The sequence below is a fragment of the Pan paniscus genome, chromosome 18, assembly GCF_029289425.2.
Source record: "Pan paniscus chromosome 18, NHGRI_mPanPan1-v2.0_pri, whole genome shotgun sequence".
In the NCBI taxonomy this organism is placed as follows: Eukaryota; Metazoa; Chordata; class Mammalia; order Primates; family Hominidae; genus Pan; species Pan paniscus.
The window spans coordinates 23,632,932-23,657,720 of NC_073267.2; the positions used below are offsets into that span (position 1 = coordinate 23,632,932).

Below are 24,789 nucleotides of genomic sequence, written 5' to 3' on the forward strand. Positions count from 1 at the left end.
CACCTAAGGTCAGAAGTTCTAAACCAGCCCGGGCAACACGGTGAAACCCTGCCTGTACTATAAATACAAAAAATTAGCCAGGCATGGTAGTGCACGCCTGTAGTCCCAGCTACTCTGGAGGCTGAGGCAGAAGAATCACTTGAACCCAGGAGGTGGAAGTTGCAGTGAGCCAAGATCGCGCCACTGTACTCCAGCCTGGGCGACAGTGAGACTCTGTCTCAAAAAAAAAAAAAAAAGAAAGAAAAAAGAAAAAAAAGGGAATTTATTGGCTTCTGTAGCTGAAAAGTCAGGCAGATTTGGATCTCAAATTATGTCATTAACTAGTTTCTCTGACTTACCCTGTGCGTTGTGTATAAGCTTTTCATCGCATGGCAGCAAGATACCTCCATGTTCACATAGGGCTAACAGCCCAAGATGGTGAGGAAACATGCACTTTTGTTCCAGTAGCACAGAAAAAGTCCCCAGGTGGACGCTAATGGGCATTGTATGAGTCAAGTGCTCATTGCTGAGGCAGTAGTTGTACCTTGACACATGAAGTCCTCTGACCAGATCTGGGCATGTACCTGACCTTGGGGATGGAAGTGAGGCAGTCCAGCTCCACCAACTCGTAAGGACTGAGACAGTTTACTAGGGAAGAGGGGAAAGCGTGTTTCTTACAGGAAGAAATGCGGCCAGACAAAACACCATATACCCCTTAAATTAGGTTTTCCATAGATAATTGAGGTGGAGCAGAAGGGTAACCACATTTTGACAGCATCATCAGTATGTGGTGAGTGGCCCAGCATTTGACCCTGGCCTCTGTGGTCATCTCAGAGCCCAGAAAGTAGCAGCAGAAGAGCAGAGCATGGGTAGGTAACCATCAGTTCTTGGATAACTGAAGGGTGATCTTGAGGAGCAGTGGGTCGGTGGGATGGCCATGCCTAACAAATGTCATCCAGTTCAGAGCACCAAGGACATTCCCAGCTATGGCTTTTATCTTTTATCTTCTTCTTCTTCTGGTTTTGCTCTGTCACCCAGGCTGGAGTGTAGTGGCATGATCTCGGCTCACTGCAACCTCTGCCTCCCAGGTTCAAGCAATCCTCCCACCTCAGCCCCCCACGTAGCTGGGACTGCAGCTGAGCGCCACTACACCCAGCTAATTTTTGTACGTTTTGTAGAGATGGGGTTTCACCATGTTGATCATGCTGGTCTTGAAGTCCTAGGCTCAAGCAATCTGCCTGCCTTGGGCTCCCACAATGTTGGGATTACAGGCATAAGCCACCATGCCTGGCTCCAGCTGTGGCTTTTAGAGGAGGAGGTAGTGGTGGCCGGAGGTTTTGCACATGATTCTAGGCAGAACCCTCCTAGTTAATGCCTACTTGTCCTTTAGAACTCAGCTCAAATATTTCCTCTGGGGAGCATTCTCTGGCCTCCACTTGCCCAGCATGAGCCAGACCCTCTAACAATGAGCTCTCATTTAATACCTTGTTTTTCTATCATAGCACTTTCTACAGTCATCTTATATAATCATGTGTAAATCAAACTTATGACTATTTAAATAAGATCTATCTCCCACACTAGGAGGTAGGTAGGCTCCATGAAGATAGAGACTTTAGCAGTTTCACCTACCATTGAATACCCAGTATTTAGTCCAGTGCCTAGCACATTAATAATCACATGGGACCTATTTTTTTTAGATGAATAAGTTATATACAGAGGTTCTGGTAATAGCCATTGGTTCTAGTATGAAAATGTAACAAACTGCCTCCTCTTCTTCTATCATATAGTTTGACTTTTTCACATCTTTCCTCAATTGGTAGAATTAATAAGGTGCTATTTTAGATAACCCATGTCACCAAAAAGAAGCTGCAGACTGGACAATCAGCCTCTAAGTAATCAAGGACCCTGTTCTCCCAAAAGGAAAATAAATAAATAAATAAATAAAGATATAGACATGTTAAAAGTAAAAAGACTTAGGTTGGGTCCAGTGGCTCATGCCTGCAATCCCAGCACTTTGGGAGGCCGAGGTGGGCAGATCACTTGAGGTCAGGAGTTTGAGACCAGCCTGGCCAACATGGTAAAACCTCATCTCTACTAAAAATACAAAAATTAGCCGGATATGATAGCAGGCTGCTGTAATCCCAGCTACTTGGGAGGCTGAGGCAGGAGAATTGCTTGAACCTGGGAGGCAGAGGTGCAGTGAGCCGAGATCGCGCCACTGAACTCCAGCCTGGGCAATAGAGTGAGACTCAGTCTCAAAAAAAAAAAAAAGTGAAAAGACTTTAAGAAAATAACAGGCAAGGTCGGGCACGGTGGCTCACGCCTGTAATCCCAGCACTTTGGGAAGCCGAGGCGGGCCTATCACAAGGTCAGGAGTTTGAGACCAGCCTGGCCAATTGGTGAAACCCCGTCTCTAATAAAAATACAAAAATGAGCTGGGCACGGTGGCAGGCGCCTATAGTCCCAGCTACTCCGGAGGCTGAGGCGGGAGAATCTCTTGGACCTGGGAGGCAGAGGTTGCAGCGAGCCGAGATCATGCCATTGCACTCCAGCCTAGCGACAGAGCGACACTCTGTCTAAAAAAACAAAAATAGAAACAAACAAACAAAAAACAGGCAAACGCACTAAGCAAAGTTGCAGTAACTGTATTCATAGTAGACAAAGTAGACTTCAGAAGAAGGAATGTTATCAATGATAAAGAGGAAGACCATATTATGAAAAATGGGTCAATTAATCAAAAAGATAAAATAATCCTAAACATGTATGTGCATAACAACAGAGCTTCAAAATTCATGAAGCAAAAGCTGATAGAAGAGAATGGAGAAATAGACAAATCCACAATTACAGGTGGGGATTTCAATACTTCTCTTTTAGAAATTAACAGAAAACACTGGGCAGGGTGGCTCACATCTGTAATCCCAGCACTTTGGGAGGCCGAGGTGGGATGATAGTGTGAGCTCAAGAGTTAGAGACCAGCTAGGGCAACATAGTGAGATCCTGTCTCTACTAAAAACAACAACAACAGCAACAACAAATTAGTCAGACATGGTGGCATGTGCCTATAGTCCCAGCTACTTGGGAGGCTGAGGCAAGAGAATCATTTGAGCCCAGGAGGTTGAGGCTGCAGTAAGCAGTGATCATGTCACTGCACTCCAGCCTGGGCAACAGAGCAAGAACCTGTCTCAAAAAAAAAAAAAAAAAGAAAAAACCCCACAAAAACAAAACACCAAAATCAAACAAACAAAAAAATGAATCAACGGAACAAGTAGACAGAAAACCAATAAGTATATAGAAGATGTAAGCAATACTCTAACAAAACTTGGCCCAATTGACATTTATAGAACACACTGCCCAACCACAAGAGAATACGTGTTCTTTTTCAGTCAAATGGAACATTTACCAAGATAGACCATCTTCTGGGAAATAAAGCAAACCATAACAAATGTAAAAGAATAGTAACCATATAAAGTATCTCCTTTGATCACGATGGAATTGAATTAGAAACCAATAAGAAATATACTTGGGAAATTCTCAAATATCTAGAAGTTTTAATATACACTTAGAAATAACTCATAAATCAAAGAGGAACTCACAAAGGAAATTAGAAAATGTTTTGAATTGAACAGAAGTGAAAACTTCTGTTCAAAATTCATGGGATGTAACAAAAACAGTGCACAGAGGGAAATGTTTGGCATAAAATGCTAATATTAGAAAAGGGTCTTGGCCAGGTGCAGTGGCTCATGCCTGTAATCCTAGCACTTTGGGAGGCCGAGGCAGGAGGATCACTTGAGCCCAGGAGTTTGAGACCAGCTTGGGAAACATGGCGAAACCACATCTCTACAAAAAATACAAAAATTAGCCGGACATGGCGGTGTGTGCCTGTAGTCTCAGCTACTTGGGAGACTGAGGTGGGAGGACCACCTGAGCCCGGGAAGGTCAAGGCTGCAGTGAGCTGTGATCATGCCACTGCATTGCAGCCTAGGTGACAGGCAAGACCCTGTGTGAAAAAAGAAAAAGAAAAAGTAAAACAAGAAGAAAGGGGCTCAAATCAATGATCTATGCTTTTATTAAGAAGTTAGAAAAATGAGAAAAAGAGCAAATCAAACCCAATTTAAACAGAAGGAGGAAATAATAAGATCAGAAACCAATAACATTTAAAAAACAAAATCAATTATGCCAAAACTGTTTCTTTGAAAACACCAATAAAAGCGATAAACGTCTTGCTAGACTAGTCAAGAAAAAAAGAAGACATGAATTTCCAGTATCAGAAATGAAAAACAAGGCATCAGTCCAGATTCTGCAGATATATAAAGGATAATACGGAAATATTATGAAATCTTTATATCAATAAATCTGACAACTTAGATCTTTTCCAAGAAAACTCCAGACCCAGATGGTTTTACTGGTAAATTCTACCAAATATTTAAGAAAGAAATAATACCAATTTAACACAAACTCTTTCAGAAGATTGAAGAGAACACTTCCTAGTTCATCTTATCAGTATTACCCTGATACTTCAATCAAAGACATAAGAAAACATAGACCAGTATTCTTCATGAATATAGATACAAAAGTCTTCAACAGAATATCAGCAAATCTAATCTAGCTAATATGAAAAGGAAAATAAATACAACTAAATGAGGCTAATTGTGGAATGCGGTGTTGATTCAACACTCAATGTTGAAATCAATCAGTGTAATTTACCATATCAACAGAAAAAGAATAAAAGCCCCATGACCATCTTACGTGATGTAGGAAAAGCATTTGATGAAATGCAACATCCACTCACGCTAAAAACTGTCAGCCCACTAAGAGTAGAAGTGCAATTCCTCAACCTGACAAAGTCCTCTACAAAAAAATGTGTGGCTGATATCCTGCAGAGGTGATATTACTGAATGCTTCTGTCCTAAGATTGGGAAAAAGGCAAGGATGTTTGTTTTTTCTACTTCTATTCCAAATTATACTGGAGATCCTAGCCAGTAAAATAAGACAAGAAAAATAGATTAAAGGCATACAAATTGGAAAGGAAGAAATAAAACTCTATTAGGAAATATTTAGCAAAGTCACAAGATACAAGGTCTATATATAAAAATCAATTGTATTTCTATATACTGGGAATGAACAACTGGAAATTTATATTCGTTATTTATTTATTTGAGACGGAGTTTTGCTCTTGTTGCCCAGGCAATGTCTGTCTGGGCAATTGTCGTGCAATGGCGTGATCTCGGCTCACTGCAACCTCTGCCTCCCGGGTTCGAGTGATTCTCCTGCCTCAGCCTCCCAAGTAGCTGGGATTATAGGCATGTGCCACCACACCCAGCTAATTTGTATTTTTAGTAGAGATGGGGTTTCTCTATATTGATCAGGCTGGTCTCGAACTCCCTACCTCAGGTGATCTGCCTGCCGAGACAGTATCTTGCTCTGCTACTCAGGCTGGAATGCAGTGGTGCAATCATAGCTCACTGCAGCCTCAATCTCCTGGGCTCAAGTAATCCTCCCACCTCAGCCTCGTGAGTAGCTGGGATTACAGGTGCATGCCACCATGCCCAGCTAATTAAAAAAAAAATTTTTTTTTTGTAGAAATGGAGTCTCACTATGTTGCCCAGGCTGGTCTCAAACTCCTTGCCTCTGGCCAGGCGCGGTGGCTCATACCCGTAATCCCAACACTTTGGGAGGCCGAGATGGGCGGATCATCTGAGACCAGTGGCTCAAGACCAGCCTGGCCAACATGGTGAAACTCTGTCTCTACTAAAAATACAAAAAAATTAGCAGGGAGTGTTGGTGCACGCCTGTAGTCCCAGCTACTCAGGAGGCTGAGGCAGAATTGCTTGAACCTAGGAGACTAAGGCTGCAGTGAGCCGAGATCATCCCACTGCACCCCGGCCTGGGCCACAGAGAGAGACTTAGTCCCTGCTCCCCCAAGAAAAGAACAAAAATGAATCTCAACCCATACCTTGCACCAATGGATTTTAGACCTAAATGTAATATTTAAAACCATATATCTTTTAGAATAAAACATAGGAAAAAATCTTTGTGACTCTGGAATGAGAAAATTTTCTTAAATATGATACCCAATTGCAAATCATAAGTGAAAAAATTAGTAAGTTTGATTTCAAAAGTTAAAACTTCTGATCTTTGAGAGACATTGTTAAGAAAATGAAAAATGTGAACCACAGACTGGAAGAAAATATTTACAAAACAAAATGCCTATTCGATAAAAACTTCTATGTAGAATATGTGAAGAACTGTCACAATTCAATTATAAAATGACAATCAACCTAACTTAAAAAATGGTGGTCTGGGCACAGTGGCTCTTGCCTGTAGTCCCAGTACTTTGGGAGGCTGAAGTGGGAGGATCACTTGAGGCTCAGAGTTCAAGACCAGCCTGGGCAATGTAGGGAGACATCATCTCTACAAAAAATTAACAATTAGCTAGGTATTGTGGCATACACCTGTAATCCCAGTGACTCAGGACGCTGAAGTGGGAGGACTACCTGAGCCCAGGAGTTCAAGGTTGCAGTGAGCTATGATGATCATGTCACAGAACTCCAGCCTGGGTGACAGAGGAAGATCTAGTCAAAATAATAATAATAATAAAAATAAAGGCAAAGTTTGTAATTAGGCTTTGTTTCCCTACCCAAATCTCATCTTGAATTGTAATCCCCATAATCCCCATGTGTCAAGGGCAGACTAGGTGGAGGTATTTGGATCATAAGGACAGTTTCCCCTATACGGTTCTCATGATAGTGAGTGAGTCTCAGGAGATCCGCTGGTTTTATAACCATCTGGCATTCCCTGTGCTTGCACTCACTCCATCCTGCTGCCCTGTGAAGAAGGTGCCTACTTCTCCTTTGCCTTCTGCCATGATTGTAAGTTTCCTAAGGCCTCCCCAGCAATGTGGAACTGTGAGTCAATTAAACTTTTTCCTTTATAAGTGACCCAGTCTCGGGTATTTCTTCATAGCAGTGTGAGACCCAACTAATACAGTTTGTATTCCATGGATGACTTGAAAAAACAAAATAAAAATGGGCAAAGATTTGAACAGACACTTCACCAAAGAAGATATACAAATGGAAAGTAAGTCCATGAAAAGATGCTCAACATTATTGGTCATTAGGAAAATGTAAATTAAAGCCCTAATGAGTCACCCGTACATAACAATTAGAATAGCTAAAATAAAAACTGAATACCAAGTGCTGACAAAGGATGTGGAGCATCCAGAACTCTCATACATTCTTGGTAGGAATTAAAGTGATACATCTACTTTAAAAAACAGTTTGGCAGTTTCTTTTAAAGTTAAATATACAGCTGACATATGATCCAGAAATCCCACTGCTAGCTTTTTTCCCAAGAGAAACAAAAACTTATGGCCGGGCGTGGTGGCTCACGCCTGTATTCCCATTTGAGATCAGCCTGGCCAACACGGTGAAACCCTGTCTCTACTCAAAATACAAAAATTAGCCAGGTCTGGTGGCGCATGCCTGTAGTCCCAGCTACTAGGGAGGCTGAGGCAAGAGAACAGCTTGAACCTGCGAGGCAGAGGTTGCAGTGAGCCGAGATCGTGCCACTGCACTCCAGCCTGGGTGACAGAGCGAGTCTCCGTCTCAAAAACAAACAAACAAACAAACAAACAAAAACAAATGGAACAGAATAGAGAGTCCAGACATATATGAAAAATTAATATGAAATGTGACTTTCTTTTAGGTTATCTCAACATATTATTTAAAAATAATTATTTTGGGGAGGCTGAGGTGAGCAGACCACGAGTTCAAGAGATCAAGACCATCCTGGCCAACATGGTGAAACCCCATCTCTACTAAAAAATACAAAAATTAGCTGGGCGTGGTGGTGCATGCCCAGCTACTCTGGAGGCTGACGCAGGAGAATCACTTGAACCCGGGAGGTGGAGGTTGCAGTGAGCTGAGATTGCGCCACTGCACTCCAGCCTGGCAACAGAGTGAGACTCTGTCTCTAAATAAATAAATAAATATCTCATTAAAAATAATTTTAAGACGTTTAAGGCCAGGCGCGGTGGCTCACGCCTGTAATCCCAGCACTTTGGGAGGCTGAGGTGGGTGGATCACGAGGTCAGGAGATCGAGACCATCCTGGCTAGCATGGTGAAACCCCGTCTCTACCAAAAATACAAAAAAATTAGCCGGGTGTGGCAGCGGGGGCCTGTAGTCCCAGCTACTCGGGAGGCTGACAGGAGAATGGCGTGAACCTGGGAGGCGGAACTTGCAGTGAGCCGAGATCGTGCCACTGCACTCCAGCCTGGGCGACAGAGCTAGACTCCGTCTCAAAAAATAAATATATAAAAAATTTAAAAAAAGACGTTTAAGTACTTTTTAATTATATAAATTACATATTACTTTTGCTGAAGATTCTGAATCAGTATACCTGGGATAGCCAAGGAAGCTGCATTTTAACCAGCACCACAGGTGATCCTGACGCTAGTGATCTGAGGCCTGTTTTGAAAAACACTAAGGCGCTGGCCAACATGGTGAAATCCCGTCTCTACTAAAAATACAAAAATTAGCTGGGTATTGTCGCGAGCGCCTGTAATCCCAGCTACTTGGGAGGCTGAGGTAGGAGAATCACTTGAACCCAGGAGGCAGACGTTGCAGTGAACCAAGATTGTGCCACTGTACTCCAGCCTGGGTGACAAGAGCTAAACTGCGTTTCAAACCAAACCAAACGAAACCAAACCAAAAAAACCACTAAGGCAGCTGGGCACAAGAAGAATTGTCTTGGGCCGCACATAGAATACACTAACACTTGCTGGGCATGGTGACTCACGCCTGTAATCCCAGCACTTTGGGAGGCCAAGGTGGGCGGATCACCCAAGGTTGGGAGTTCGAGACCAGCCTGACCAACATGGAGAAACTGCGTCTCTACTAAAAATACAAAATTAGCCAGGCGTGGTGGTGCATCCCTGTAGTCCCAGCTACTCGGGAGGCTGGGGCAGGAGAATTGCTTGAACCCAGGAGGCAGAGTTTGTGGTGAGCTGAGATCACATCATTGCACTCCAGCCTGGGCAACAAGAGCGAAACTCCATCTCCAAAACAAAACAAAACAAAACAAAAACCTCTAAGATCAGACGCAATGGCTCATGCCTGTAATCCTGATACTTTGGGAGGCTGAGGCAAAAGGATCCCTTGAGGCCAGGAGTTTGAGATCAGCCTGGGCAACGAGGCAAGACCATCTCTGCAAAAATATCTTTTTTTTTTTTGAGATGGAGTTTCACTCTTGTTGCTCAGGGTGGAGTGCAATGGCACAATCTTGGCTCACTGCAACCTCCACCTCCTGGGTTCAACCAATTCTCCTGCCTCAGCCTCCTGAGTAGCTGGGATTACAGGCACGCACGTGCCACCACGCCTGGCTAATTTTTTTGTATTTTTAGTAGAGACGGGGTTTCACCATGTTGGCCAGGCTTGAACTCCTGACCTCAGGTTATCCACCCGCCTCGGCCTCCCAAAGTGCTAGGATTACAGGGGTGAGCCACTGTGCCCGGCCTGCAAAAAAAAATTTTACAAAAGTAAATAAACACTAGGAGGCGGTAAAGCATTGTGGTGAAGACTGAGGGTTCTGCAACCCGACTGCCTAGTTTAAAATCCTGCTTCGGCCAGGCACGGTGCTGTAATTCCAGCACTTTGGGAGGCTGAGGTGGAAAGATCACTTGAGCCCAGGAATTCGAGACCAGTCTGTGCAATGTAGCAAAACCCCGTCTCTACAAAAAATACAAAAATTAGTTGGGCATGCCTGGGTATGGGTGTGTGCCTGACGTCCCAGCTGCTCAGGAGGCTGAGGTGGGAAGATCACTTGAGCCCGGGAGGTAGTGGTTGCAGGGAACAGAGATCATGCCACTGCACTCCAGCCTGGGTGACAGAGAAAGACCCTGTCTCAAAAAAAAAAAAAAAAAAAAAAATTCCTGCCTCAACCACTTATTTATTTATTCACTGTAAAAGCAATGGAAGCTTTCTCTGCCTTAGATTATTTTCTATAAAAAGGTGGTAATAATAGTATCCACCTCATTTGATTGTTAGGAGGATTAAAAGAGATGGCAGACCAGGCGTGCTGGCTCATGCCTGTAATCCCAGCACTTTGTGAGGCCAAGGCAGGTGGATCACTTGAGGTCAGGAGTTTGAGACCAGCCTGGCCAACATGGTGAACCCCCGTCTCTGCTAAAAATGCAAAAGTTAACCAAGCGTGGTAGTGCGCGCCTATAATCCCAGCTACCCAGGAGGCTGAGGCAGGAGAATCGCTTGAACCCTGGAGGCGGAGGAGGTTGCATGAGCTGAGATCGAGCCATTGCACTGCGGCCTGGGTGACAAAGTGAGACTCTGTCTCAAAAAAAAAAAAAAAAAGATGGCATATGGAAAGCACTAGCACAATGTCTGGCGCTTAGTGGTGCTGTCACTGTTCTAAGTGACATGCGGTACCCTTGCAGTGCTGTTGTAGGAGGCTTTCTTTCATGGAGAGTAGGCTGTGGCCCAGATCTAGAATGTCATGGAGTAAAAATATATCTATTTCCATTTCATTTCTAGAGTTGTTTTTTTTTTTCCCTCCCAGGTACTTCACAGTAGACCGGGCAAGCCTTACAGTATGAAACAGAGCAGGTGTGTGTGTGTGTGTGTGTGTGTGTGTGTGATGAACATACAGGGGTAAGAAAGGCAAGGATTTTTATTTCAGGTCATAAGAAGGTGATAATTTGTCAAGCACATAGTTCTCAAAAGAAAAGATCATCTCCCTTTATAAACGTTGTCACAGGTATGGTACTATTTATAATAAATTCTTGTTTTACGGAGGATTATGGAACTCTGAATTTGTGAGACTTGGTTTTTTAAAGAAAACAAAGAAAATTATACCACTTCTGTTGCATTACTAAGTACAGATGTATTTATATTAGACTTTGGAAAAAATTCACATAATTCATAATTCACCAAAGAAAGTAAGCAGGTGATGGTCCATACCTTTATGCATGGGTGGTCTTGATTGATTAGTATTTATTTATTTACTTACTTTCTTTTTATTTTTTGAGACAGAGCTTCGCTCTCTCACCCAGACTGGAGTGCAGTGGCATGATCTCAGCTCACTGCAAACTCCCCTCCTGGGTTCAAGCGATTCTCCTGCCTCAGCCTCCCGAGTAGCTGGGACTACAGGTGCGTACCACCACACCCGGTTAATATTTGTATTTTTAGTAGAAACAGGGTTTCGCCATGTTGGCCAGGCTGGTCTTGAACTCCTGACCTCAAGTGATCCACCCACCTCGGCCTCCCAAAGTGCTGGGATTATAGGCGTGAGCCACCACTTCTGGTCAATTGATTACTATTTTTAAAGACAAGGTAGTTGGGGTTATGTGATTTTTCCAAAATCACGTGGAAAGTGTAAAGGAAGTAACTAGAATGTGGGCTTCCTGCCTCTTGATGTAAATCAAGCATGTCCAACCCATGGCCTGTGGGCCACATGCGGCCCGGTATGGCTTTGAATGCAGCCCCACACAAATTTGTAATCTTAAAACTTCATGAGATTTTGGCCCGGCGAGGTGGCTCACACCTGTAATCCTAGCACTTTGGGAGGGCGAGGTGGGCAGATCACCTGAGGTCAGGAGTTCCAACTCCTGACCAATATGGCAAAACCCCATCTCTACTAAAAATGCAGTGCATGGTGGTACGTGCCTGTAATCCCAGCTACTCGGGAGGTTGAGGCAGGAGAATCACTTAAGCCTGGGAGGCGGAGGGCAGAAGTTGCAGTGAGCCCTGATTGTGCCACTGCACTCCGCCTGGGCAATTGTCTCAAAACAAACAAAACCACATTATGAGTCTTTTGCATTTTTTTTTTTTTTTTTTTTTTTTTAATGAGAAGGAGTCCCTCTCTGTCACCCAGGCTGCAGTGCAGTGGTGTGATCTTGGCTCCCTGCAACCTCCACCTCCCAGGCTCAACCAATTCTCCTGCCTCAGCTTCCCGAGTAGCTGGGACTACAGGCGTGTGCCACCATGCCTGGCTAATTTTTGTATTTTTAATAGAGACAAGGTTTCACCATGTTGCCCAGGCTGCTCTCGAACTCCTGGCCTCATGTGATCCACCTGCCTTGGCCTCCCAAAGTGCTGGGATTACAGGCATGAGCCACCATGCCCAGCAAGTGTTAGTATATTCTATGTGTGGCCCAAGACAATTCTTCTTCTTCCAATGTGGCCCAGGGAAGCCAAAAGATTGGATACACCTGACCCCTGATGTAAATGTTTACTCCAATGTTGATGGTAAAGATAGAGCTGGTGGCCAGGCACAGTGGCTCACACCTGTAATCTCAGCACTGGGAGGCCAAAGTAGGCCGACTGCTTGAAACCAGGAGTGTGAGACCAGCCTGGGCAACATGGCAAGACTCCGTCTCTATGAAAAAATACAAAAATTACCCAGGCGTGGTGGCATGTGCCTGTGGTCCCAGCTACTCGGGAGGCTGAGGTGGGAGGATCACCTGAGCTTGGAGAAGTAGAGGCTGCAGTGGGCCAAGATCACACCATTGCACTCCAACTTGGGTGACAGAGTGAGAACCAGTCTCAAAAAAAGAAAAAAAATATATATATATATATATCTCCCCATATGTGTATAAACACACCACATATATACATCATGGAGCCATATATGTATACATACGTATATGTGTGTGTACAATAAATTTGGAGGGCTAGGCGCAGTGGCTCACACCTGTAATCCCAGCACTTTGGGAGGCCGAGGCGGGGGGATCACCTGAGGTCGGGAGTTTGAGACCAGCCTGACCAACATGGGGAAACCCCATCTCTACTAAAAATACAAAATTAGCTGGGCGTGGTGGCACATGCCTGTAATCCCAGCTACTTGGGAGACTGAGGCAAGAGAATCGCTTGAACCTGGGAGGTGGAGGTTGCAGTGAGCCAAGATCACGCCGTTGCACTCCAGCCTGGGCAACAAGAGTGAAACTCCATCTCAAAAAAAAAAAAAAAAAAAAAAGATTTGAGCAAAGACATGCAAAGTCACCTTTAAAAAAGGCAGGTCCCCCAGCAGCCCATTTTTTTTTCCTCCCATCACATTTAAGTCATGTGTATGGGATCATGAAGGAGGTGATAATTTGGGGTTTTGTCAATGTATGTTTCTGAGAGTGAACGGTTCACAGCTGACGAGTATCCAACAGAACCAGTTACACAGGAGATTGAGGAGTGGCTGTCATGGCTGTGACAGTGCATGATCTCAAGTTTTCAATCTGAGACCTCCTAAGGAAAAAAGGAAAAAAAAAAAAAGGCAGGCCTCAAGCCAAGACTTGACTTCAAATTGACTGAAGTATAACATAATTGTAGAAATAACAGCTCATTGCGGTTGGAGGGTGAGGAGGAGGTTGGTCAGCCATAAAAACATAATTTTTGTAATTTTTGGTAGAGACAGGATTTTACCATATTGCTCAGGCTGGTCTCAAACTCCTGGGCCTAAGCAATCCACCTGTGTCGGCCTCCCAAAGTGCTAGGATTACAGGCATGAGCCACCATGCCCAGCCTATATGTATGTTTTAAAGTGTGGTTCTCAGACAGCAATTTTATTTCTCTATTTCCAGAGATTTTTCAGGGCGATTTTATGATTAACTCCATATACAGCTTAATATGTCAAAAAGACCTGACTTAAATTTTTTTCTTGAAACAGCCTTTAACATATGTCAAAAATATAATATATTCCTGATACTTGTGTCCAAGCAGATATAAGTTCTAAATAGGGCAAAGGATCTAATGAATGCTTGATGTCCTCAAATGTGCTATGATTTACCATCTGTCAAGATGAAAATACACCCATGTCTATGCAACTATTTAAAGTATCATAGGCTGGGTGCAGTGGCTCACACCTGTAATCCCAGTACTTTGGAAGGCTGAGGTGGGTGGATCACTTGAGGTCAGGAGTTTGAGACCAGCCTGGCAAACATGGCAAAACCCCATCGCTACTAAAAATACAAAAATTAGCTGGGTGTGGTGGTACATGCCTGTAATCCCAGCTACTTGGGAGGGTTAGGCAGAATTGCTTTAACTCAGGAGGCGGAGGTTGCAGTGAGCCGAGATGGCACCACTGCACTCCGGCCTGGGAGACAGAGCAAGCAAGAAAGAAAAGAACGGAAAGAAATAAAAGAAAGAAATAAAGGAAAGGAAGGAAGGAAGGAGGAAGGAAGGAAGGAAGGATAGAGAAAGAAGGAAGGAAGGGAAGAAAGAGAGAGAAAGAAAGAAAAGAAAGAATCATAATGGGGTCAGGCGTGGTGCTCATGCCTGTAATCCCAGCACTTTGGGAGGCTGAGGTGGGTGGATCATGTGAGGTCAGGAGTTGGAGACCAGCCTGGCCAACATGGTGAAACTCTGTCTCTACTAAAAATACAAAAATTAGCTGGGTGTGGTCGTGGGTGCCTGTAATCCCAGCTACTGGGCTGAGGCAGGAGAATTGCTTGAACCAGGAGGCGGAGGTTGTAGTGAGCCAAGATTGTGCCATTGCACTCCAGCCCGGGTGACAAAGCAAGACTCCATCTCAAAAAAGAAAAATAAATAAAATAAAGTATCATAATGGGCTGGGAATAGTGGCTCACACTTGTAATCCCAGCACTTTGGGAGGCCGTGGTAGAAGTATCACTTGAGGACAGGAGTTAATGTTGTCCTGAAAAGATGGGCTTCAGAGGGAATTGAAGGAGAGGAAGTGGAAGAGGAAGCACTAGTCCACATAGCAAGATCCCATCTCTGTGAGGAAAAAAAAAAAAAAAGTATAATAATGGAGAAATTCCAGCAAATGAATCAAACAGGATGTTGCAGATTCTAAACATGAATCCAATGTACTGTCAAAACTGTACAAGGATAACTTAGATTTTTTTTCCTGAAGCCTTCCTTCATTGAATAATTATAATGAACATTGTAGATGTGGTAATTATCTGTAAATATGTCTCCTTATGAAAGCAAAAACTGGATATAATGAACCTAAAGCAATTTGTTTAACTTGTAAGATGTCTGTCCAAAAAGTAGCAAATTTGGCTCCACTGTCATTTATAGTTTTGGTTATAAAAATGGATTTATGTTGGACGGAGAACAGCATGCTCTACATTCACATATAACAAACTACACTTTATTGTGGTTCCTGAGCAAAGCCAGCTTCTCCATGCCCTCTGGGGTGGTGTGAGAGGGGGAAGCTGGAATCTGAATGGGAAAAATTCTTCATGGTAGGGGAGAGCTGCTAGCCTCTGATGCCTGCTGCTGTCACATCTCAAACTTCTCCAAAAGACTTGAGCATAGAAAGCTAATGAACTTAGGCCGGGCACGGTGGCTCACACCTATAATCCCAGCACTTTGGGAGGCTGAGGCAGGCAGAGCAGTTGAGCTCAGGAGTTTGAGACCAGCCTGGGCAACGTGACGATACCCTATCTCTCAAAGAAATACAAAAATTAGCTGAGTGTGGTGGCATGTACCTGTAGTTCCAGCTACTCAGGAGGCTGAAGCAGGAGGACAGATTCAGCCCAGGGGGGCTGCAGTTAGCTGTGATCATACCACTGCACTCCAGCGTGGGAGACAGAACATTACCCTGGTCTCAAAAAAAAAAAAGAAAAGAAAAGCTAATGAACTTAGAAATAAAGTTTCTATTGTAGAAAAACTTAATAGCTGTTATCAGTATTGACTTTGTCAATTTCAAGAAACTGTATAGCACAAAGAATTCTTGGTAAGAGGAGACCATAAAGGGAGATGAAAACTGTAGCGGGAGTCTTACAATGCCACAGTTTTGGTGATCTGATAGCCAAATGCCTTTCCTCTGATTGAATGAGTTGTGCACACAATAAATTTGAGGAAGATCCTGGGCTAACTTGTAAAACAAGCTCAGATTAGCTGTGGCTATTAAAAAATCAGTCATAGTTTTCACTAGAGAAGGGAGATAGTTCTGTCTGATTTTCAGGTTGGTTGATTACTCAAGTATCCTCTTTCGTAAATGTATTCTTCCTCATTTTCTCATCAGTTTTGGTTGTGCAAAAAGAAAACAGTGGTTTTATTTCATGCCAGCAGAAATGTGGTTATTTTGTGGTATGTTTTACAAACACTTTAAGATCACTTATGTTTATGTATATACACATTTGGTCTATCGTAAAAAATTTACATTTTAAGTTTTAAAAGATTCATAATACAGCACTTCCCCCATGTATTTCATATAAACCATAAGTTTTAATGTTTCATATTTATAAAAGAAGAAGCCTTTATAGTTTCAAAATAAATACCCACGGTGAATTTGGTGGAGAGGAAGCAGTCATTTAGAAGACCAAGCCACATACATGCAAAAGACAGCAATTAAGAGGCCAAGGACAGGGTTGTTTCGAAAGGATATTTAAAACTAGATGAAAGATATTTGGACCTTCAAAAATGCCCTAGAAACTGAATGAAAGCAGCAGCCTTCTGTCTTTTGTCAGAGCTCTGACTCATAGACCTGTTATTGGAAGGACATTATTTAGTTGAAATATATATTTAAAAATACTTATATTCCTTTAAGTAGCTTATACTGTATGTGAAGATGTCTTTTAAGGATTCAGAAGCACAGGCAGAAGGATCTGTATAAATACAGAAGTGGGCTGGGCGTGGTGGCTCACGCCTGTAATCCCAGCACTTTGGGAGGCCGAGGCGGGGTGGATCACCTGAGGTTGGGAGTTCGAGACCAGCCTGACCTACATGGAGAAACCTCCTCTCTACTAAAAATACAAAAAAAATCAGCCAGGCATGGTGGCGCATGCCTGTAATCCCAGCTACTCAGGAGGCTGAGGCAGGAGAATCGCTTGAACCCGGGAGGCGGAGCTTGCAGTGAGCCGAGATCCCGCCGTTGCACTCCAGCCTGGGTAACAAGAGTGAAAGTCCGTCTTGAAAAAATAAAAATTAAAAAAAAGCACAACTTAGGTGGTACAAAACATGTGTATTAAAATGCCCAATTTAGAGGCCAGGCATGGTAGCTCATGCCTGTAATCCTGGCACTTTGGGAGGTCGAGGCAGGCAGATCACTTGAGTCCAGGAGTTCAAGACCAGCCTGGGCAACATGGCGAACTGTGTCTCTATAAGATAACATAAAAAACTAGCCGGGCATGGTGGTGTGTGCCTGTAGCCCCAGGTACTTGTGGGGCTGAGGTGGGAGGATCGCTTGAGCTAGGAGGCGGAGGTTGCAGTGAGCTGAGATTGTGCAACTGCACTCCAGCCTGGGCAACAGAGACCCTGTCTCAAAAAATAATAATAAAATAAAATAAAATGCCTAATTCACACAGTTCTGTTGGAGAAACTGATTCATTTGGTGGAGCCCAGGATTTAGGTTGAAGGACTCTCCCTAATTAATTTGTCTTATAGTAGACTAAGTTTAAAGTAGATGGCTGTTCATCTCTTGGACTGCTTAAGTAACTTGTGCAAGGAGAGCTAGGTTTACATCTGCCTTATGATTCCATAATAACCACCACAGCTACTATTTGAGAGCTGACTATATATATAGGGGATTGTGCTGACAGCTGCCCAGACAACTCATTTCGTTTTCTCCAGGACTCTGTGAGTGTATGTGAGGGACACTGGGATTCCTCACATTCTAGAAGGCTCTGATGAGCAGTCGGAGGTAACAGGTGGGACTCTACTCCAGAGGTTGAGCTCGGACACTGGAGTGGACACTGGACCAGATTAAGAACTAGCCAAAACAGGGCCTGGGCGAAAGTAGTTTTAATCAGACATGCTCACCAGTGTGCCATGTCGATTTACCACTGCCATGGCAACACTCGACAGTTACTGTCACTTTCCATGGCAGTGATCCAATGACCTAGGAGTTACTGCCCATTCCCTAGAAATTTCTGCATAAACAGCTCTTTAATCTACATGCAATTATTTATTTATTTATTTATTTTTTGAGACAGAGTCCTGCTCTATTGCCCAGGCTGGAGTGCAGTGACATGCGGTCTCGGCTCACTGCAACCTCTGCCGCCCGGGTTCAAGCGACTCCTGCCTCAGCCTCCTGAGTAGCTGGGATTACAGGCGCCTGCCACCACACCTGGCTATTTTTTGTATGTTTAGTAGAGATGGGGTTTCACCATGTTGGCCAGGCTGGTCTCAAACCTCTGACCTCATGATCCACCCACCTCAACCTTCCAAAGTGCAGAGATTATAGGCATGAGCCACCGTGCCCAGCCTCCCACTTTTAGTTTCAAGTACAGGCTGGGTACAGTGGCTCTCGCCTATAATTCCAGCACTTTGGGAGGTCGAGGCAGGCAGATCATGAGGTCAGGAATTCGAGACCAGCCTGGCCAACATGGTGAAACCCCGTCTCTACTCAACATAGAAAAATTAGTTGGATGTGGTGGCGCATGCCTGTAGTCCCAGCTACTCAGGAGGCTGAGGCAGGAGAGTCACTTGAACCTGGGAGGCGGAGGTTGCAGTGAGCTGAGATCATGCCACTGCACTCCAGCCTGGCGACAGAGCGAGACTCCGTCTCAAAAAAAAAAAAAAAAGTGGGTATAAATATGGCTACAAAACTACCCTCAGCTGCTACTCTCTCCCTATGGGGTAGCCCTGCTCTGCAGGAGCAGTCATGGAGCTGTAACACAGCCTCTTCAATATAGCTGTTTTCTTCTACCTCTGGCTTGCCTTTGAATTCCTTCCTGATAAAGCCAAGAACCCAGAGGGCTAAGCGCCACTTTGGGACTTGCCTGTCCTGCATTATCTCCATTTCTGTTGTCACAATTATTGGGGATACCTGTAGTCCAGGAGGAACTTGGGAAATCTGGAAGCTTTCAAGTTTGGCAAGGGGATGTCAAAATGACCACAAAGCACATTTCCTCAAGGCAGCTTTCCCTGAACACTCTCCTTCCCTCATGCCCTCCACGCCTAATTAAGTCAGATCTCTCCAAGTTCTCGTAACAGTATACAAATCCTTTCTCGCTCTCAGCAGTTTGTAATTATGTATTCGGGTCAGTCTCCTTACTAGACGGTAAGCTCTACGAAGGTGAGACATTGTGTTTATTTTGCTTTCTATTCCCGTAAATCCAGGGCCTGGTATATTCCATGTACCCAATAAATACTTATTGCATATGTGAAAGTGGCATTTCTTTGTCTTTTGGTTAATATTGCTGACATAAACTCAGATGTGAGAATGATGAGGGAGGAAATCATGGGAGTTCAAAAGGTTCTGTAAGCAGGTGAAATGCCCTGGCGGGTATAGACTGGGTAAATAGGTGAGCCAGCTGGGAAGAATTTTATATATCAGAGGGGAAAAGACTTTCCTACTAAAAAGACAGGCATCTTTGACAAGTAGGTAACTTGAGTTTACTCCCTGATTTTTATTTTATTTTTTGAGACATGGTCTTGTGCTGTCACCCAGGCTGGAGTGCAGTGCTGTGGTCATGGCTCACTGTAGCCTCGACCTCCCAGGTTCAGTTGATGCTCCTGCCTCAGCCTTCTGAGTAGCTGGGTGTATAGGCACACACCACCTCACCTGACTAATTTTTGTAGTCTTTTTTTTTTTTTTTTTTGGAGGGGTAGACACAGGATTTTGTCATGTTGCCCAGGCTGGTGTGGAACTCCTGGGCTCAAGCCATCTGCCTGCCTCGGCCTCCCAAAGTGCTGGGATTGTAGACATGAGCCACTGTGCCCAGCTGATTTTGCTTTTAGGTTTGAATTTTTTTTTTTATAGTTCTGTGTTTATTTGTTTTACTTTGTTTTTGGAGACAGACTTTTGCTCTGTCAGCCAAGCTGGAGTGCAGTGGTGCGATCTCAGATCATTGCAACTTCTGCCTCCTGGGTGCAAGTGATTCTCATGCCTCAGCCTCCCAAGTACCTGCACAACCACACCCAGCTAATTTTTGTATTTTTAGTAGAGATGGGGTTTCAACATGTTGTCCAGGCTGGTCTTGGATTCCTGGCCTCAAATGATCTTCCCACCTCAGCCTAGTTTTGTGTTTTATATTCTTTTCCCCACTCAGTTTGAAATGTCATGAGGATAGACACATGTGTGAAGATAGACACATTATTAAGAGATGCTATCATCATGGGTTCTAAGAGAATGTTTTACGGAGAGTAGCTTTGCAGAGACCAAAGTCTCTGATAGATCATCAGACATTAGATTCTTACAGGATGGCCACCTAGATCCCTCACGTGGGCATTTTACATTAGGACTGAGCATCTTTATTATGATAACTTTGGTTGATGTTTTGCAGTTTAAAAAACTCTCAGATCATCTAATTCTCACACATGTCTTGTGAAGCAGACAGCTCAGAACCATGGCTCTTAGTTTACAGATGAGGAAAGAGAGGCTCAGATGAGGTTGATTTACCCAAGTTAAAATGAAAACAAATTAACATTTTTTGAGTGTTTACTAAATGTTGAGGCACTTATTAAGCCCTTTATATTTACAGTATATAACATGATATTCACTGCATCCTTATGAAATAGGTAACCATTATTATTATTTCCATTTTACAGATGAGGAAACAGACATGTAGAGGTCAAGTAATTTGCCTCAAATTGCATAATCAAGAAGCATAGAGCCCAGCTTAAAACCCAGATAGTCTGGCTCAAAGTGCAGATGATAAACTACCATGCTAATGAGTAGCACTGGGAGTTCTCCAATGAAGCACACGATGTTACCTGTATTTGCTACTAACGTCTTCTTTTTTTTGAGATGGAGTCTCACTCTGTCACCCAGGCTGGAGTGCAGTGGTGTGATCTCAGCTCACTGCAACTTCCACCTCTCAGGTTCAAGCAATTCTCCTGCATCAGCCGCATGAGTAGCTGGGATTGCAGGTGCAGGCCATCACCCCTGGCTAATTTTTTTTGTATTTTTAGTAGAGACGGGGTTTCACCATGTTGGCCAGGCTGGTCTCAAACTCCTGACCTTGTGATCCACCCACCTCAATCTCCCAAAGTGCTGGGATTACAGGTGTGAGCCACTGCACCTGGCCAACTACTAACATCTTCTAACCCCTGGTTCAATTCTGCTACTTGAGGCTTTTTTTTTTTTTTTTTTTTTGAGATGGAGTTTCACTGTGTTGCCCAGCCTGGAGTACAGTGGCATGATCTCAGCTCACTGCGGCCTCTGCCTCCTGGGTTCAAGCGATTCTCCTGTGTCAGCCTCCTGAGTAGCTGGGATTACAAGCATGAGCCATGGTGCCTGGCCTAGGCTACTAATTTTTTTTTTTTTAAAGCTGTCTGCAGTTTTGCCTTGACTTAGAATTCATCAACTGGAGCCCACAGTGATATCATTGCATAGAATTGAAGTTGTATCAACTAAATTCAGATAAAGATCTCCTACATTAATTAATTAAACAAATTGTTGAGTACATTTGCTAATTTTGTTAGAGGTGCTCATTGCTTAATAACTACAGGACACATTCTATTGAATATACTGGGAAAAAGCTGTATCTTTCTCTGAAGGTATACAAAACAATATTAAGAAGCATAAAAAATATCTGTCCATAAAAACATGATTATGGCCAGGTGCAGTGGCTCACGCCTGTAATCCTAGCACTTTGGGAGGCTGCGGCAGGCGGATCACAAGGTCAGGAGTTTGAGACCAGCCTGGCCAACATGGTGAAACCCCATCTCTACTAAAAATACAAAAAATAGCCAGGCGTGGTGGCAGGCGCCTATAATCCCAGCTACTCGGGAGGCTGAGGCAGGAGAATTGCTTGAACCCGAGAGGCAGAGGTTGCAGCAAGCCGAGATCGTGCCACTGCACTCCAGCCTGGGCAACAGAGCAAGACTCCATCTCGGGAAAAAAAAAGTGATTATATGAGTTATTTTTATTTTTATTTTTTGATACAGGGTCACCCAAGCTGGAGTGCAGTGGCACAATCTCAGTTCACTGCAGCCTCAGCCTCCCAGGCTCAGGTGATCCTCCCACCTCAGCCTCCTGAGTAGATGGGTCTACAGGTGCATGTCACCACGCCTGTCTTATTTTTGTATTTTTTGTAGACACAGGGTTTCTCCATGTTGCCCAGGCTGGCCTTGAACTCCTGGGCTCAAGCCATCCACCTGCCTTGGCTTCCCAAACTGCTGGGATTACAAGCATGAGCCACCCTGCCTGGTCTATATGAGTTCTTTTTAAATCATTATCTCTTCAAGGAGATAACAATCATCAATAGGTTTTGTATAGATCCAAACTCTCTGCTTGTGGATTCTCTTAACATGATACTTTGTAATTGAAAAGAGAATATGAAAATGCCAAGCTTTGTAACTTCAAAGAACAACAATAACAAAAAGCCTTTGCCTAGAGATCTAGATAGGAAAGTGATCCCGCCAAAATTTTGGGCCTGTGTACAGGGCTGTGACCCAAGTGGGACACCTGGGGTCAATGAGCAGAGTTCGGTGCAGAGGGTCATTTGTGTATCTTTTGAATATTACTAACTGCATCTCAAGATCACGTTAGAACGAGTATTGGCTATTTGGCTTTTTGTGTCATCTTGCCCCTTCCCGTCTCCATTATGGATAATTGAGGTTTTAATATACGGTAGTGACATTCTAGTAGATGAAGGGGGCTGTCCCCAATGGGCAATCTGAACTTCTGCTTCGTATATTTACTCTTGCTGTTTTCCTTTCTCCTCATTTGTAATTCAGGAGGCTCTCTGAGAAGAGACAGCAAAGCTTCTTAGATGGATCGAAAGACCACGAGCTGGGATACCAAGTTCTATGAAAAGGTCAGCTATTGAATTTACTCTGCTACCTTCAGGCAAATCATTTGATCATCGGATGCTCTGGTTTCTTCCTGTGCCTGCTAAATGTAAATAGCATGGGTTTGAGTGTTTTGTGGTTATTATAGAGTATTTTAAATGTATGAGTGATTTATTTTTCCAGGCCAGCTGCTCAGATATAAAACAAAATCTGCTCCTTTGAGCTGTTAGGCTTCGTGGCAGTCAACTGACCCCAAAATCCTTCTGACTACAGCAGCCATCTACTTGCTTGTTCATTTGATAACATTTTGCAGTCTCTCAGCTACAGCTATGTGGTCTCACTCTATAGCTGGGGCATACCTTTTTGTCTCCTTTGTCTTCAGAAAGGAAATATGCCATTTTATGCACTCCTGCTGCTTTCACCCCCACTTTAAAAAGATGAAGGCTTCCTTTTGTGACAGAGTTGCTTTGTCTGTTACACTGATCCTAAGAGACAGGAAGGAGAGGTGACATAGTAAATAAACAGTTATTGGACTTGCTACCGTAGTTCCTTTTTGATGATTTGGGCCAGGACCACTAGAGGTTTGAACTAGATTTAGTAAGGCTTGGGCTCTTCGGGGTTTTGGCAGGAAGCAGTCAGGGAGTATATTGGAAAGAGAGAACACAAAATACCGAACCCCACCCACCCTGTGCCTTTTTGTTTGTTGTTACAGCCTGTTACATTAGGCAACAAGATATCCTTGTTAGCCAAAGGTGCCAAGCTGAGATTCTTAAAAGCTAATAAAAGAGCTGTTGGGCCAGGTGCGGTGGCTCACGCCTGTAATCCCAGCACTTTGGGAGGCCGAGGCAGGCGGATCACGAGGTCAAGAGATGGAGACCATCCTGGCCAACATGGTGAAATCCCGTCTCTACGAAAAACACAAAAATTAGCTGGGCATGGTGGCGCGCACCCGTAGTCCCAGCTGCTCGGGAGGCTGAGGCAGAAGAATTGCTTGAACCCGGGAGGCGGAGTTTGAAGTGAGCCGAGATCGAGCCACTGCACTCCAGCCTGGAGACAGAGCGAGACTCCACTCCGTTTCAAAAAAAAAAAAAAAAAAAAAAAAAAAGCTGTTGGGTAAGGAATGATTTTGTTCCCCATCTGTGGCTCACCACCCCACTGTTTCATAAATGAAAATCTCTGATGTGCAACACTGAATTAACCAAAAGGCTTACTTCTTTTGTTTTGAACTTAGACACATTTACATTATTTCTGGTGCAGTTAAATTAAAAGCACTTTCCAAACAAACCTAGGAAAGTATTAAAGTTAGGGACTCCCACGAAATGTTACTCCTTAATTGTGGCTTGGATAATAGCAGGAAGAACTGCAGACAGGAACACAGTGTAACTAACCCTTCAGTTCTGAAATGTTGCTAGGTCTCCTCGTGTTATAAATGATCAAATAAATATCCGGGTTAAACACTGCTCCCAGAGCTGAGTTCACTCTAAGAGTGTTGGGTCCAACTTCCCTGTGCTAATTCAAGGAAACAAGGCAGCCAAGGAGTCTAACTTGAGGTCTTCATTCTTGGGCAGGGCCATCAATACATCTAAAACATTACTTGTGGGTACCCCAGCTGCGGTAGCTTCCCCAAAAGGCAGAATTTTCACTCATTCTTTATAGAAACACGTAGCCAGCAACTTCTCAGACTTGGGGAACGGGGCAGGCGGGTCGTGGTGGTGGGGAGAGTAGAGGAGGGAGTCTGGCAGGTCGGTTCTAAATGTAAACTGGAAACTACGCATCCGAGCGGGCAACCATCACTGGCAGCATTAGTCTCCGGGAAGAACCTGTGTGTGTCAGGATGCACGAAAGGAATGACTCCCCTCTTTGCGCCCCCGGGGTTAACTGCACGACCCTGTCAAAGTCCCGCCGTGGAGTGGGATGAGGGTCGAGAGGTAACCCTGTCAAAGTCCCGCCGTGGAGTGGGATGAGGCGAGGAAAGACTGGAGGTCCTTCCAGCACCACCTTGGAGGGGCAGGGAGGCTGCAGTTACCGCCTTCGGAAGTGATCTCTTCAGCCCTCAAAAAAATTAAAACCACCTCCGCCATTTACTAGAGGCCGAGGCAGGGCCGGGACACGAGAACGCGCTCCGGGCGGATGCGCGCTGCCTTTGTCCCGCCTCCCAGCGG

General features: G+C 44.1%; 1 long non-coding RNA gene across 1 annotated transcript; it reads right to left on the reverse strand.

Moving 5' to 3' along the window:
• Positions 1 to 15,073: 15,073 nt before the first annotated feature.
• Positions 15,074 to 24,770, reverse strand: LOC130540885 (uncharacterized). The gene is made up of 3 exons (XR_008954905.2): positions 24,016 to 24,770; positions 22,987 to 23,112; positions 15,074 to 15,550 (listed from the first exon to the last, which is right to left on the reverse strand). It is a non-coding gene; the product is annotated as an uncharacterized LOC130540885 (long non-coding RNA).
• Positions 24,771 to 24,789: the final 19 nt, after the last annotated feature.